Source organism: Somniosus microcephalus, unplaced genomic scaffold, assembly GCF_052327205.1.
Source record: "Somniosus microcephalus isolate GS21.2 unplaced genomic scaffold, FLI_Smic_1.0 unresolved_chr5, whole genome shotgun sequence".
Lineage (NCBI taxonomy): Eukaryota > Metazoa > Chordata > Chondrichthyes > Squaliformes > Somniosidae > Somniosus > Somniosus microcephalus.
In genome coordinates, this window is record NW_028225183.1 from 22,394,408 (window position 1) to 22,410,862 (window position 16,455).

Sequence of the window (16,455 nt, forward strand, 5' to 3'; positions counted from 1 at the left end):
ACAAGCAAATAATAATTTGTGAACTGGGACTCATAAACCTCTTTGCTCCTCAACAGTTAATAGCTTCCCATTATTTCGAAAATACTCAGAACTATCTTACTTTGTTCCAAAGTGGCTGGTGTCACACTTGCGTACATTGAACTCGATTTGCCTTTGTTTTGCCGGCATACTGTCTCTGTCCGTTTGGTTACCTCCATTTCCCAACTGCACTACAAGCGGACCGTCTAACTTAGTGCGATCTTCAAAATATGATGTACATTGCTCCATCCAAGTCAGTCATAAATACGGTGAACATTTGATGATCTAATACAGATATCTGGGGGACGGCACTTGTCACATCTGACTCCGCTGCTAACGAGCGTGTCTTTTGTGGGTGGGTTAATATTTCTGAAGTGATGGTGGTCTGAGGCAGTCAATCCGGATTTGTGGGAGAAATGTGCTGTACAGGTTGGATTATGGACAAGTAAATTGAATTTGTCGGAGATGCAATGATGCACTGCAGCCAATGAAAGTACTTTTGTGAGCTTGGCATTGCAAGAGCCCGGATAGCTCAGTCGGTAGAGCATCAGACTTTTAATCTGAGGGTCCAGGGTTCAAGTCCCTGTTCGGGCGCTGCTTTTAAATCGCGATACTCAACTTTACATTCGCACTTTGATCATTTAACAAAGAAAATAACAACAGGAGCAGGCCATTTCATGCCTGGAGCCTTTCTGCCATTTAATTAAATCATCGATCGATATCCGTTTGCATTCCTTTGCTCCAGAGCCCTTAATACCTTTGGTAAACAAATATCTCTCAATCTCAAGTTTAAAATTGACAATTGGCCCAGCTTTAATTACTGTCTGCGGAAGTGTGTTACAAATTTCTGTCACACAAACTTCTCTCCTGAAACGCTTGGATCGAATGTTGAGGCTATGGCCCCTTCTCCCAGATGGGTCAATCATCAGAAATAGCTTCTCGCTATCTACACTAGCAATTCCTCTTAATATCGTGAATACTTCAATCAAATCACCACTTAAGCTTCTAAATTCCAGGAAAAAAAAGAAACGAGTTTGTGCAATATCCCGTTGTAATTTGTCCCTTGGACTCTATGTCTCCTTCACTTTTTAAGCCTAATAATACATTCCCAAGCTGTGATGCCGAGAATTGAACACAGTACCGCAGCTGTGGCCTAACCAGTGCTTTGTATAGCTGTGGCATCATTTCACCCTCTTATATTGTAATCCTACAGACATAAGTATCACTTTTCAATTAGCTTTTTGATTCATTTCTGTACCTGTCCATGACCATTTAATGATATATGTACAGGGACACAAGTCTATTTGGATATCAACTGTTTCCAGCTTAACATTATAAGGAGTGTATTCTAAATACTCCTATAAAGATCGGTAGTGAATCACGTCACACTTGCTAATATTTAAATCAATTTGCCAGAAAATTACACATTCACTTAATCTATGAATATCTGGTCAAATGTCTTGCTTCCATCTCAACTGATTTTCATGCCGCCTATCTTTTTTGTCATCCTCAAACTTGGATGTGTGGCTCTCAAGTAAGTCGTTAATGAAATCGGTGATTAGTTGAGTTCCCAAAAGTGATCAATCAGAGACACCACTCGTCATATTCTGCCAATTAGTGTACCTGATCATCATCTGCAAACTTTGTCTCCTGCCGTGCCACCAATTTCCTAACCAGGTTAATAATTTGCCTTCAATTACATGCGTTTCAAATTTAGCCCAATGTCCCATATGCGCGACTTTTTCAAATGTCTTTGCTCCATGTCTACAAGCAAATAATAATTTGTGAACTGGGACTCATAAACCTCTTTGCTCCTCAACAGTTAATAGCTTCCCATTATTTAGAAAATACTCAGAACTATCTTACTTTGTTCCAAAGTGGCTGGTGTCACACTTGCGTACATTGAACTCGATTTGCCTTTGTTTTGCCGGCTTACTGTCTCTGTCCGTTTGGTTACCTCCATTTCCCAACTGCACTACAAGCGGACCGTCTAACTTAGTGCGATCTTCAAAATATGATGTACAGTGCTCCATCCAAGTCAGTCATAAATACGGTGAACATTTGATGATCTAATACAGATATCTGGGGGACGGCACTTGTCACATCTGACTCCGCTGCTAACGAGCGTGTCTTTTGTGGGTGGGTTAATATTTCTTAAGTGATGGTGGTCTGAGGCAGTCAATCCGGATTTGTGGGAGAAATGTGCTGTGCAGGTTGGATTATGGACAAGTAAATTGAATTTGTCGGAGATGCAATGATGCACTGCAGCCAATGAAAGTACTTTTGTGAGCTTGGCATTGCAAGAGCCCGGATAGCTCAGTCGGTAGAGCATCAGACTTTTAATCTGAGGGTCCAGGGTTCAAGTCCCTGTTCGGGCGCTGCTTTTAAATCGCGATACTCAACTTTACATTCGCACTTTGATCATTTAACAAAGAAAATAATAACAACAGGAGCAGGCCATTTCATGCCTGGAGCCTTTCTGCCATTTAATTAAATCATCGATCGATATCCGTTTGCATTCCTTTGCTCCAGATCCCTTAATACCTTTGGTAAACAAACATCTCTCAATCTCAAGTTTAAAATTGACAATTGGCCCAGCTTTAATTACTGTCTGCGGAAGTGTGTTACAAATTCTGTCACACAAACTTCTCTCCTGAAACGCTTGGATCTAATGTTGAGGCTATGGCCCCTTCTCCCAGATGGGTCAATCATCAGAAATAGCTTCTCGCTATCTACACTAGCATTTCCTCTTAATATCGTGAATACTTCAATCAAATCACCACTTAAGCTTCTAAATTCCAGGAAAAAAAAACCGAGTTTGTGCAATATCCCGTTGTAATTTGTCCCTTGGACTCTATGTCTCCTTCACTTTTTAAGCCTAATAATACATTCCCAAGCTGTGATGCCGAGAATTGAACACAGTACCGCAGCTGTGGCCTAACCAGTGCTTTGTATAGCTGTGGCATCATTTCACCCTCTTATATTGTAATCCTGCAGATATAAGTATCACTTTTCAATTAGCTTTTTGATTCATTTCTGTACCTGTCCATGACCATTTAATGATATATGTACAGGGACACAAGTCTATTTGGATATCAACTGTTTCCAGCTTAACATTATAAGGAGTGTATTCTAAATACTCCTATAAAGATCGGTAGTGAATCACGTCACACTTGCTAATATTTAAATCAATTTGCCAGAAAATTACACATTCACTTAATCTATGAATATCTGGTCAAATGTCTTGCTTCCATCTCAACTGATTTTCATGCCGCCTATCTTTTTTGTCATCCTCAAACTTGGATGTGTGGCTCTCAAGTAAGTCGTTAATGAAATCGGTGATTAGTTGAGTTCCCAAAAGTGATCAATCAGAGACACCACTCGTCATAATCTGCCAATTAATGTACCTGATCATCATCTGCAAACTTTGTCTCCTGCCGTGCCACCAATTTCCTAACCAGGTTAATAATTAGCCTTCAATTACATGCGTTTCAAATTTAGCCCAATGTCCCATATGCGGGACTTTTTCAAATGTCTTTTGCTCCATGTCAACAAGCTAATAATAATTTGTGAACTGGGACTCATAAACCTCATTGCTCCTCAAAAGTTAATAGCTTCCCATTATTTCGAAAATAATCAGAACTATCTTACTTTGTTCCAAAGTGGATGGTGTCACACTTGCGTGCAGTGAACTCGATTTGCCTTTGTTTAGCCGGCTTACTGTGTCTGTCTCTGTCCATTTGGTTTCCTCCATTTCCCAACTGCACTACGAGCGGACCGTCTAACTTAGTGCGATCTTCAAAATACGATCTACAGTGCTGCATTGCTCCACCCAAGTCAATCATAAATACGGTGAACAGTTGATGATCTAATACAGATATCTGAGGGACGGCACTTGTCACATCTGACGCCGCTGCTAACGAGCATGTCTTTTGTGGGTGGGTTAATATTTCTCAAGTGATGGTGTTCTGAGGCAGTCAGTCTGGATTTGTGGCAGAAATGTGCTGTGCAGGCTGGATTATAGACAAGTAAATTGAATTTGTCGGAGATGCAATGATGCACTGCAGCCAATGAAAGTATTTTTTGATCGTTGAATTGCAAGAGACCGGATAGCTCAGTCGGTAGAGCTTCAGACTTTTAATCTGAGGGTCCAGTATTCAAGTCCCTGTTCGGGTGCTACTTTCAAATCGCGATATTGAATTTTACAGTCGTGCTTTGATCCTATAACAACAGGAGCAGGCCCTTTACTGCCTGGAGCATTTCTGCCATTTAATTAAATCATCGATCGTCATCCGTTTGCATTCCTTTGCTCCAAATCCCTTAATACCTTTGGTTAACAAACATCTCTCAATCTCAAGTTTAAAATTGACAATTGGCCCAGCTTTAATTGCTGTTTGCGGAAGTGTGTTACAAATTTCTGTAACGCAAACTTCTCTCCTGAAAGGCTTGGATCTAACGTTGAGGCTGTGGCCCCTACTCCCAGATGGGTCAATCATCAGAAATAGCTTCTCGCTATCTACACTAGCATTTCCACTTAATATCGTGAATACTTCAATCAAATCACCACTTAAGCTTCTAAATTCCAGGGAAAAAAACCCGAGTTTGTGCAATATCCCGTTGTAATTTGCCCCTTGGACTCTATGTCTCCTTCTGGTAAATCTGCGCTTCACTTTTTAAGCCTAATACTGCATTCCTAAGCTGTGATGCCAAGAATTGAACACAGTACCGCAGCTGTGGTCTAACCAGTGCTTTGTATCGCTGTGGCATCATTTCACCCTCTTGTATTGTAATCCTACAGATATAAGTATCACTTTTCAATTAGCTTTTTGTATCTTTTCTGCAATGCATTAGTACATTGAGATGGTATATCACTTTGCAATGTAATAGACATTTGCAGTGCAAAAGCACTTTATACTGGAATATCACTTTCTAATATAATATTCCTTTGCAGTGCAATAGAACATTGCAATGGAATATCATTTTGCAATATACAATCATTAGTAATGCAATACGACATTACAATGGAATACCCCTTTAAAATATCGTAGTCATTTGCAATGCAATAGAACATTGCAATGGAATATCGCTTTGCCTTTGTGGTGATTATTCTTTATGTTTAGTAAGAAGTATTGTGATTGCTTGTTTGTTTCCTGCCTTGGGATATATGCTGTAATCTCATTGGTAGTTGATGTCATGTGATTTGTGGTGGCCATCTTAAATTCAGTTCTTTCCAGCCTTTAGTTGGGTCTGGGTGTTGAAGATGTGCTACCGGATTTTTAAGTTAATAAAGCCTAGATTAGAAAGGCAAATCTATTCTTTATTTCAATTTATTAACTTTATGTCAGAATGGAGCGATATCTTCAAACAGAACGATTCAATGCTGACCCTAATTCGGCAGGAGTGGATGATAAATGGAAACATTGGTATTGTACATTAAAAAACTTTTTGGGCGTGTTGGATTAAGAGTCTCTAAATAAGCTGAATATGCTGATCAACTACATTGCTCCGGATGTGTATAAGTATATTTTGGGCTGTAAAACTTACGAAGTGGCTATTTCTACATTGGAAAAGATTTTTGTTAAAGCAAAGAATGAGGTATTTGCACGTCACCTTCTATCTGCCCGTAGACAGCAGGTGGGAGAATCTTTGGATACTTATTTACAAGCACTTCGGTGCCTTAGTGTTAACTGTAATTATAAGGCTGTGACGGCTGAAGAATATAAGGAAGAATCGGTACGGGATGCTTTTTTTATTGGATTACTGTCTAGATCAATTCATCAGCGGTTGTTAGAAAATAAGACTTTGGATCTTAAGAGTGCTTTTGAGCAAGCTTCTACATTGGATGTGGCTCAGAGAAGTTCGGATTCTTTTGCTCTTTTTAATCAGCCTGTGACTGTGGTTTCGGCAGTTCCGGATGAAAAGGAATTATGTGAACTTAATAGGAGTGGTTTACTAGATTCTGAAATAGTTTCTACTTCAGCGGCTGTTGCCTCTAGGATTCAGAAGTGTTATTTTTGTGGGAACGTCCGGCACCCTCGTCTGAATTGTCCTGCTCGGGAGGCTGTGTGTAGTAAATGCAGCAAGAGAGGTCATTACGCACGTGTGTGTAAATCATCAGGTTCAATTACCTCCTCTGTGACTATTCAGCCTTTAGATAGGGCGTTTATTGCATCAATTTCTGCTGCATTTGCTCATGGCCTAAACAAAGCTATAGTTACGGCCCAAGTTAATGGGTTGGAAGTGAAGGCCCTTTTAGATACGGGCAGTACTGAGAGTTTTATAAGTCTTCAGTTTGCAAAGGAGAAGCATTTGAAAATTTCGCCTGTTTCCTATCAGGTGTGTATGGCTCAGACGACTCTCACTTCACAAGTAGCTGGTTGTTGCCTTGTGAAATTGATTCTTCTAGGTAATACGTATACTGATGTACGCCTATCTGTTTTGCCTAATCTCTGTGCAGATATTTTGATTGGTCATGATGTGCTTCAGTTACACGAGAGTCTCAGTCTTTCATTTGGAGGGACTAAGCCACCTTTATCTATTTGTGGATTAACCTCTTTATCCATTTCTCCATTATCACTTTTTTCCAATTTGATGCCGGATTGTAAGCCAATTGCTACCAAGTCAAGAAGGTATAGCAGTCAGGATAGAGAATTTATTAATTCTGAAGTTCAACGTCTCTTTTTGGAAGGAATCATTGAACCTAGTTGTTCGCCTTGGCGGGCACAGGTAGTTGTCACGACTAACGAGAGACATAAGAAACGAATGGTAATAGACTATTCCCAAACTATTAATAGGTATACTCAATTAGATGCGTACCCTTTGCCTAAGATTGATGAGCTTATCAATAAAGTATCTCAGTATAAGGTTTTTAGCACTATTGACCTAAAGAGAGCTTATCATCAGATTCCTATTGTTAAGAAGGATCAACCATATCCGGCCTTTGAGGCTGGTGGAAAGCTGCATCAGTTTTGCCGAATACCATTTGGTGTTACTAATGGTGTTGCTTGTTTTCAACGGGCAATGGATGCTTTTATAAGTGATAACTCTCTCTCTGACACCTTTTCATATTTAGATGACATCACGGTGTGTGGCAAATGAAGGGTGGAGCATGATTCTAATTGAGAAAGATTCCTTCAAGCTGCGGAAAAAGTTGTTTTAACTTTCAATAAAGAGAAGTGTACCTTTTCGACCACTGAGGTAAATCTACTGGGGTACATTATCTCAGGAAACAAGATTAAACCAGACCCAGAACGTCTGCGACCATTGATTGATTTACCTTGTCCTACTAATTCTAAGGCTTTGCAACGAGTTGTTGGACTGTTTTCTTACTATTCTAATTGGATTGCAAATTTTTCACAGAAGATCCAGCCTCTTATTCGGGTTACGACATATCCTCTATCATGGGAGGCCAGGACGTGTTTTGATAATTTTAAAAAGGATATCCTTGGAGCAGTTGTGCATTCTATTGATGAGCAGGTTCCTTTTGTGATTGAGACAGACGGTTCTGATTTTGCAATTGGGGCTACTCTGAGATGCGCTATCAATTACTCATAAAAGACTGAGAGTTAAGAGAGTAACTAAAGGCTTTTATTAACAAAAGAATGAAGGTCTGCCTCGAGTGGTCGACCGGTCCAGAATACAAAGGGCTGGGGAGCAGTCACCTTTATACTAGGACTTGTGGGAGGACTCAGCCGAGGCATGTCCAGGCATGTACACAGTGGAATACAAACAGTGGTTTACCACATTCACCCCTTGTTTAAAATTGAGTCCGGCGGGGTGAAGTGTATTAAAAGTTAGTGTATTGGAGTCTCTCCAGAGGTCTTTTCTGCCGCTGTGATCGGCGTGGAGACGGCAGGGGTAGTGGAGCTTCCGGCGTCGAGTCCTGCGTAGGCTGTGGCACCGGCGTGTCGTCCTCGTAGATGTCGAGCGGGTCGCGGGGCCCAGGCCTGCCATCTGCTGGGGCTGGATATCGGATCGTGGGGGGGGTGGTAGTGAGTAGTGGGTTACTGCTGCCCGCGAGGGTGCAAGGTCTCTTATGGAGACTGTGTCCTCCCGCCCGTCCGGGTATGCAATGTAAGCATACTGGGGGTTGGCGTGGAGGAGCTCGACCCTCTCGACCAGGGGTTCCGTTTTATGGGTCCTCACGTGTCTTCTCAGTAGGACCGGCCCTGGGGACGTCAGCCACGGCCGTAGCGATGTCCCCGATGTGGACTTCCTTGGGAAGACAAACATTTTCTCATGAGGGGTGGCATTAGTGGCAGTGCAGAGCAGTGACCGAATAGAGTGGAGCACATCGGGGAGCACATCCTGCCAGCGGGAGGATGGAAGGCCCCTAGACTTTAAGGCTAGCAGGGCGGCCTTCCAAACTGTCGCATTTTCTCTTTCCACCTGTCCGTTCCCCTGGGGGTTGTAACTGGTGGTCCTGCTTGTGGCAATACCCCTAGTTAGCAGAAACCGACGGAGTTCGTCGCTCATAAACGATGAGCCCCGGTCGCTATGGATATAGCTGGGGAAACCGAACAGGGTGAAGAGGTCGTGCAGACATTTAATGACCGTGGCACTGTTCATGTCCGGGCAGGGGATGGCGAACGGGAAACGGTAGTACTCATCAATAATATTGAGGAAGTACACATTGCGGTCGGAGGAGGGGAGAGGCCCTTTAAAATCAACGCTCAGGCGCTCGAAGGGGCGAGTGGCTTTTATCAGGTGGGCCCTGTCTGGTCTATAAAAGTGCGGTTTGCACTCAGCGCAGACTTGGCAGTTCCTGGTCATGGTCCTGACCTCCTCAATAGAGTAAGGCAGGTTGCGGGCCTTGATGAAGTGGAAGAACCTGGTGACCCCCGGGTGGCAGAGGTCATTGTGAAGGGCCCGCAGTCTATCGATCTGCGTGCTGGCGCAGGTGCCACGCGATAGCGCATCCCATTGAGCTTCCCGGGCTGGTACAAGATCTCGTAATTGTAGGTGGAAAGTTCGATTCTCCACCTCAAGATCTTGTCATTTTTGATTTTGCCCCTCTGCTTGTTGTTAAACATGAAAGCAACTGAACGCTGGTCAGTGAGCAGGGTAAATCGTTTTCCGGCCAGGTAGTGCCTCCAATGATGCATAGCCTCCACAATCGCCTGGGCCTCCTTCTCAACAGCGGAGTGTCTGGTTGCCGGGCCTTGGAGTGTTCGTGAAAAGAAGGCCATGGGTCTCCCCGCCTGATTGAGGGTAGCGGCCAGGGCAAACTCGGATGCGTCGCTTTCCACCTGGAAGGGGATGGATTCATCCACTGCGTGCATGGTGGCTTTGGCAATGTCCTCCTTGATATGGTGGAAGGCTAAGCGGGCCTCTGCCATCAAGGGAAAAGAGGTGGACTTGATCAGCGGACGGGCCTTGTCCGCATAGTAGGGGACCCACTGGGCGTAATAGGAGAAAAACCCTAGGCACCTCTTCAGGGCCGTGAGGCAGTGGGGCAGTGGGAGTTCCATAAGGGGACGCATCCGATCGGGGTCGGGGCCGATGACTCCGTGTTCCACAACACAGCCAAGGATGGCGAGGCGGTTTGTGCGGAATATGCACTTCTCCTTGTTATATGTCAGGTTCAGGAGTTGGGCGGTGCGGAGGAATTTTTCGAGGTTTGCGTCATGGTCCTGCAAGTCACGGCCGCAGATGGTCACATTGTCCAGATATGGGAAAGTGGCCTGCAACGCATTTTGATCTACCATCCGGTCCATCTCCCTTTTGAAGACAGAGGGAACCCTAAGGAAGTGATAGAGGCGGCTTTTTGCCTCAAAGGCAATATACTGGCGGTCCTCAGGGCGGATAGGGAGCTGGTGGTACGCTGATTTCAGGTCAATGGTCGAGAAGACGCGGTACTGCGCGATCTGGTTGACCATATCAGCTATGCGGGGGAGTGGATAGGCGTCCAGCAGGGTGGAGCGATTTATTGTCTGGCTGTAGTCGATGACCAGGCGCTGCTTCTCGCCGGTCTTAACGACCATGACCTGGGCTCGCCAGGGGCTGGTGCTGCCCTCAATAATCCCTTCCTTCAGGAGCTGCTCCACTTCGGTTTTAATGAAAACACTGTCCCCGGCACTGTATCGCCTGCTCTTTGTGGCGATGGGCTTACAGTCGGGGGTGAGGTTAGCAAACAGTGGGGGAGGGGGGTGACTCTGAGTGTGGAGAGGTTGCACCTGGTGCGCGGCGGGCTATTTGGAAGCTGCTGGCTGCGGACTGTGAGTGGGGGTAGGGGTCCACCGTACGCCATCGTAACACTTTTAAGGTGGCACTGAAAGTCTAACCCCAGCAGGACAGCAGCGCAGAGGTCGGGCAGGACCAGAAGTTTAAAATGATCGTACACAGTCCCGTCTACTACGAGTGTCACCATGCAGTAGCCACCGATGTCCGCCGACTGGGACTCGGAGGCCATAGAAATCCGCTGGTGCGCAGGCAGGACTGGGAGAGAGCAACGCCGCACCGTGTTGGGGTGGATGAAGCTCTCCGAGCTCCCAGAGTCAAAAAGGCAGATTGTATCGTGACCATTCACCTTAATGTCCATTGTGGAACTGGCCAGCTGGTGCGGTCTCGCTTGGTCCAGTGTAATGGATGCCAGCGTAGGGGTCGGTGTATCAGATGAGGCGGTGTTGGGGGCCTGCTGCATTCCGGCTGTCATCCAAGATGGCGGTGTCCATGATCCCCATGTGGCTGGAGGCGTCCAAAATGGCTGCTGTACTGGTGGTTCGCACATGGCCGGGGAGGCCCAAGATGGCGGCCCGCATGGCCCACACGTGGTGTTGCTGGTGTTCGGGGTGGCTTTGGCCCTGCAGATGCTAGCGTAGTGTCCCTTCTTCCCGCAGCCCGAGCAGATCGCGTTTTTCGCCGGGCAGCGCTCTCTGGGGTGTTTTGCCTGGCCACAGAAGTAGCATTTCCGGCCTTGGGGCACTGCTGTCTGGCTTTGGGACACTGCTGCGGTAGTTGGGCCGTTGCTGGGGTGTGGCTGGGGTGGCACGGCGCTATGAGGCGGTCCTACCGTGTCCCAGGCTGTCATTCCCCGTGGCATCCACGGTGCAGAGGATTAGGCATCCATGCCCCGGTAGGCTGCATCCAATGATAGTGCGAGTTCAGAGGCCTTGTTGAGGTCGAGGTTACTCTGCTCCAACAGTCGCTGTCGTGTGTAATTGGATCTGTGGCCCGCTACAAAAGCGTCCCGGATAAGTTCCTCTGTGTACACGGCGGCCTTTACATCCTTACAACCACAGGCCCGGCCAAGCACAGACAGTGCCTGAATGTATTCCACGGTCGATTCCCCAGGTTGCTGTTTACGACTCCCCAGAAGGTGCCTGGCGTACACTTCGTTCACTGGGCGCGTGTACTGGTCTTTGAGGAGCTTGATAGCGTCTGCGTACGAGGTCGCATCTTGGATGACCGAGTACACTCGGTGGTTCACTTTGGAGGTCAGGACATCCAGTTTGTCCTCGTCCAATTTGATTGCTGCGGAGGCGGTCAGGAATTTTTCCAAACACTTAAGCCAGTGAGCAAACTTGGTGGATGAGTCCGCCTCCCGGTGATCTAAGTCCAGGCATGCTGGTGTGAGGATCTTCTCCATTATAAAAATTTTGTTAATAAAATTGATGCGCTATCAATTACTCATAAAAGACTGAGAGTTAAGAGAGTAACTAAAGGCTTTTATTAACAAAAGAATGAAGGTCTGCCTCGAGTGGTCGACCGGTCCAGAATACAAAGGGCTGGGGAGCAGTCACCTTTATATTAGGACTTGTGGGAGGAGTCAGCCGCGGCATGTCCAGGCATGTACACAGTGGAATACAAACAGTGGTTTACCACACTCTGAACCAAAATGGAAGACCTGTGGCCTTTTTCTCACTTACCTTGAACAATAGTGAAAAAAGACATTCTTCATTGGAGAAAGAGGCGTATGCAATAGTAGAAGCACTGCGTAAATGGAGACATTATTTATCGGTGCGACATTTTACGTTGGTAACTGATCAAAAGTCTGTGTCCTTTATGTTTGATGTCAAACATTTTGGAAAGATTAAGAATGATAAAATAATGAGGTGGAGGATTGAGTTGGCATGTTACCATTTTGATATAGTTTATCGTCCGGGGAAGGATAATGTTGCTGCTGATGCGCTGTCGAGGGCTTATTGTTCTGTGATTCACGGAGATACGCTTATTAATCTTCACAATGCCTTATGCCATCCTGGGGTTACGAGGATGATACACTTCGTACGCAGTAAGAATTTGCCCTTTTCAGTTGAAGACGTCAAGCGGATGACTTCATCATGTTCTATCTGTGCTCAGTGTAAACCGAATTTCTTTAAGCCTCAACAAGCTCATCTTATAAAGGCTACTTCTCCTTTTGAACGTTTGAGCGTCGATTTCAAGGGGCCTCTTCCTTCAACTACTCAAAACCGATATATATTTACTGTTGTGGATGAGTTTTCAAGGTTCCCTTTTGCTTTTCCTTGCGCAGATGTATCAGCTGCTACAGTTATCAAATGTCTGACTCAACTTTTTGTCATCTTTGGGATGCCTGCGTATATCCATTCGGATCAGTGAAGTTCTTTTATGTCTTCCCAGTTGAAGGAATTCCTCCAGAGTCGGGGAATTTCTACTAGCAGAACTACCCCGTATAATCCCCAGGGTAATGGACAGTGCGAATGATACAATGGGGTGATCTGGAAGGCAGTTATGTTGGCTTTGACATCCCGGAACCTTAAGAATACACAGTGGGAAATGGTACTGCCTGACGCCCTGCATTCCATTAGATCATTGCTTTCAATGGCTACTAATGTGACCCCCCATGAAAGGCTCTTTAACTATCCGCAGAGATCTACTACAGGATATTCGGTACCTTCATGGCTTACTATGCAGGGACCTGTGCTGCTTCGATGCCATGTTAGATTGTCAAAATATGATCCTTTAGTGGAGGAGGTGGAGCTGTTGGAGGCAAATTCCAAATATGCTCATATTCGATTCCAAGATGGGAAAGAAAGTACCGTTTCAATTGAAGACTTGGCTCCTTGTGGTGGCCAGCCCTCTTCTGAGGATATTAACAATAGTCATGATTCAGATAATGTGGATGCTGTTACAGATACTACGAATATTTCCAATCCGACTGCAGATAATTATACTTCTATTAGTCAGCCCTCGATGGATGTTCATGACCGTCCCAGTTTACCTCCTGATGGGATTTCTAATCCGGAAACCGTTGAAAATCGGGATATGGATAGCCTTCCTGCAGGAGATACTTCTGTGTCTCCTGGTGTGGGAGGGCAAGGAATTTCACCAAGGTTAAGAAGGTCGACACGAACAAGATATCCGGTCGACCAATTGAAAATGGACTTTTAAATTGATAGTAATGTTTTAAAATTGTTGAAATATTATATTATATTGTTTTAGTTGAGAGATACTTAATACTTATGTGCAATGTTATTATTTGTTGTTGCTCACTTAGTATTGTGTCATGTTGAATAGTTTTATTTTGTCTGTGCATAGTTTTAGTTGTAAATAATTAATTATAAATTGTAAAGGTTATTTAGGTTGGAGTATTTTTTAAAAGGAGTGGTGAATGTGATGATTATTCTTTATGTTTAGTAAGAAGTATTGTGATTGGTTGTTTGCTTCCTGCCTTGAGATATATGCTGTAATCTCATTGGTAGTTGATGTCATGTGATTTGTGGTGGCCATCTTAAATTCAGTTCTTTCCAGCCTTTAGTTGGGACTGGGTGTTGAAGATGTGCTACCGGATTTTTAAGTTAATAAAGCCTAGATTAGAAAGGCAAATCTATTCTTTATTTCAGCCATAGAATCATTATTTGCAACGCAATAGCACATTGCAATGGAATATCACTTTGCAATATAAAAGTCATTTGCAGTGGTACAGAACATTGCAATGGAATATCATTTTGCAATATGACGGTCATTCGCAATGCAATAGGACATTACAATGGAATAACACTTAACAATATCGTAGTCATTTGCAATGCAATAGAACATTGCAATGGAATATCATTTTGCAATATAATAGTGCTTTGTAGTGGAAACTTCCTTTGCAATGGAAGCAGGCTTTGCATTACAATAGTCATTTGCAATGAAATTGCACTTTGCAATGGAATATTCCTTCGTAATATATTATTCATTTGAGGTGCAATAGCAGAAAGCAATGTAATATCACCTTGCAATATAATAGTCGCTTGCAATGCAACAGAACATTGCAATGAAACATCATTTTGAATATTATTGTCATTTGCGATGCAACAGAACAATGCAATTGAATATCCCTTGGCAATATAATAGTGCTTTGGAGTGGAGTCTGCCTTTGCAATGGAATCTGACTTTGCTCTATGTTCGTCACATAACAATCACGTAATCCTTTGCAATGCAGCAAGACATTACAATGGAACATCAATTTTATTGTAATAGACATTTGCAATGCAATAGAACATAGAGATGGAAATTAACTTTGCAATATGATAGACATTTGCAATGCAATAGCACATTGCACTGGCATATCACTTTGCAATATAATTGTAATTTGCCATGCAACAGAACCTTGTAATGGAATCTCATTTTACAATACAACAATCATTAGGAATGCAGTAGGTTATTACAATGGAATACCACTCAAAAATATTGTAGTCATTTGCAATGCAATAGAACATTGCAATGGAATATCGCTTTGCAATAAAATCATCATTTGCGATGCAACAGCACTTTGCAATGGAATATAATAGTCATTTGCCGTGCAATGGAACATTGCAATGGAAAATCATTTTGCAATATAACAGTCATTAGCAATGAAATAGCACATTACAATGGAACACCACTTAACAATATCGTAGTCATTTGTAATGCAATAGAACATTGAAATGGATAATCAATTTACTATAACTGTCATTATCAATGCAACAGGACATTAGAATGGACTATCATTTTGCAATATAACAATCATTTGCAATGAAATAGGACATTACAATGGAACACCACTTGTAGTGTCCGAGTATCAATAATACACGGACTGCAGGAGAACAATGAAACAGGTATTTACTGAACAGAGGGTAAACTTAAGACTGACGTACAGAAGCCTGCTATGGCTTTTTATACAGGTGTGGTCACTGCCGGTATTGCAGTATAAATCAGTTCTTCTCTTAAAGGTACATACACAACACCACATAAAAATATCATAGTCATTTGTAATGCAATATTTCATTGCGATAGTTTATCACTTTGCAATACACTAGTCATTTTCAATGCAGTAGTACATTGCAATGGACTATTATTTTGCAATATAACAATCATTTGCAATGCAATGGGACATTACAATGGAATACCACTTAACAAAATGATAGTCATTTGCAATGCAATAGCACATTGCAATGGAATATCAGTTAGCAATATAATTTTCATTTGAAATGCAATAGCACATTGCAATGGAATATCATTTTGGAAAATAAAGTCATTGGCAAGCAGTAGAACATTGCAATGGAAAATCCCGTTATAAAATAATAATCATTTGCAATGCAATAGCACATTGTAATGGAATATCACTTTGCAATATAATCCTAATTTGCAAGGCAATAGATTATTAGGACGGAATATATATTTGCTACATAAAAGTCATTTGCAATGCAATACCACGTTACAATGGAATATCATTTTCAAATCAAATCAAATCAAAATCAAATCAACTTTTATTGTCATTTTATTGTCATTGTTAGTGCACAAGTGCAGTACAACGAAATGTAGGCTTGCAGCTCACGAGAGTCCTGAGAGTATCCCCAGTATATAATAGTCATTTGCAATGCAATAGAACCTTGGAATGAAATATCACACTGTAATATAAGAATCATTAGCAATGCAATAGGACAGCAAAGTGGCATAGTGGTTAGCCCTGTTGCCTCACAGCGCCAGGGACGCGGGTTCGAATCCTGCCTCGGGTGACTGTCTGTGTGAAGTTTGCACATTCTCCCCATGTTTGTGTGGGGTTTCTCCGGGTGCTCCGGTTTCTTCCCACAGTCCAAAGATGTGTGCATTAGGTTGATTGGCCATGATAAATTGACCATTAGTGTTAGGGAGATTAAAATATACGGGGATATGTGTTGGTGTAGGAGTTACGGGAATCGGGTGGGATATGGCTTGATGGGCCGAATTGGCCTCTATTTGCATTGTGGGGTTTCTGTGATTACAATGCAATACCATTTTAAGATATCGTAATCATTTGCAATGCAATAGCACGTTGCAATGGAATTTCATTTTGCAATACAATAGTCATTTGCAATGCGAAAAATATTGGAATGGAATATCTGTTGGCAATATCATAGTCATCTGCAATGCAATAGCACATTGTAATGGATTATCGCTACACAATATGATCATCATTTGCAATGCAATAGCACATTGCAATGGAATATCGCTTTGCAATATAACCGTCATATG

At 43.2% G+C, this 16,455-nt stretch overlaps 2 non-coding genes across 2 annotated transcripts; both read left to right on the plus strand.

Moving 5' to 3' along the window:
- Positions 1–539: 539 nt before the first annotated feature.
- trnak-uuu (transfer RNA lysine (anticodon UUU)) lies at positions 540–612 on the plus strand. Its single transcript has one exon. It is a non-coding gene; the product is annotated as a tRNA-Lys (tRNA).
- Positions 613–2,323: 1,711 nt separating this feature from the next.
- On the plus strand, positions 2,324–2,396 carry trnak-uuu (transfer RNA lysine (anticodon UUU)). Its single transcript has one exon. It is a non-coding gene; the product is annotated as a tRNA-Lys (tRNA).
- The last annotated feature ends 14,059 nt before the right edge of the window (positions 2,397–16,455 follow it).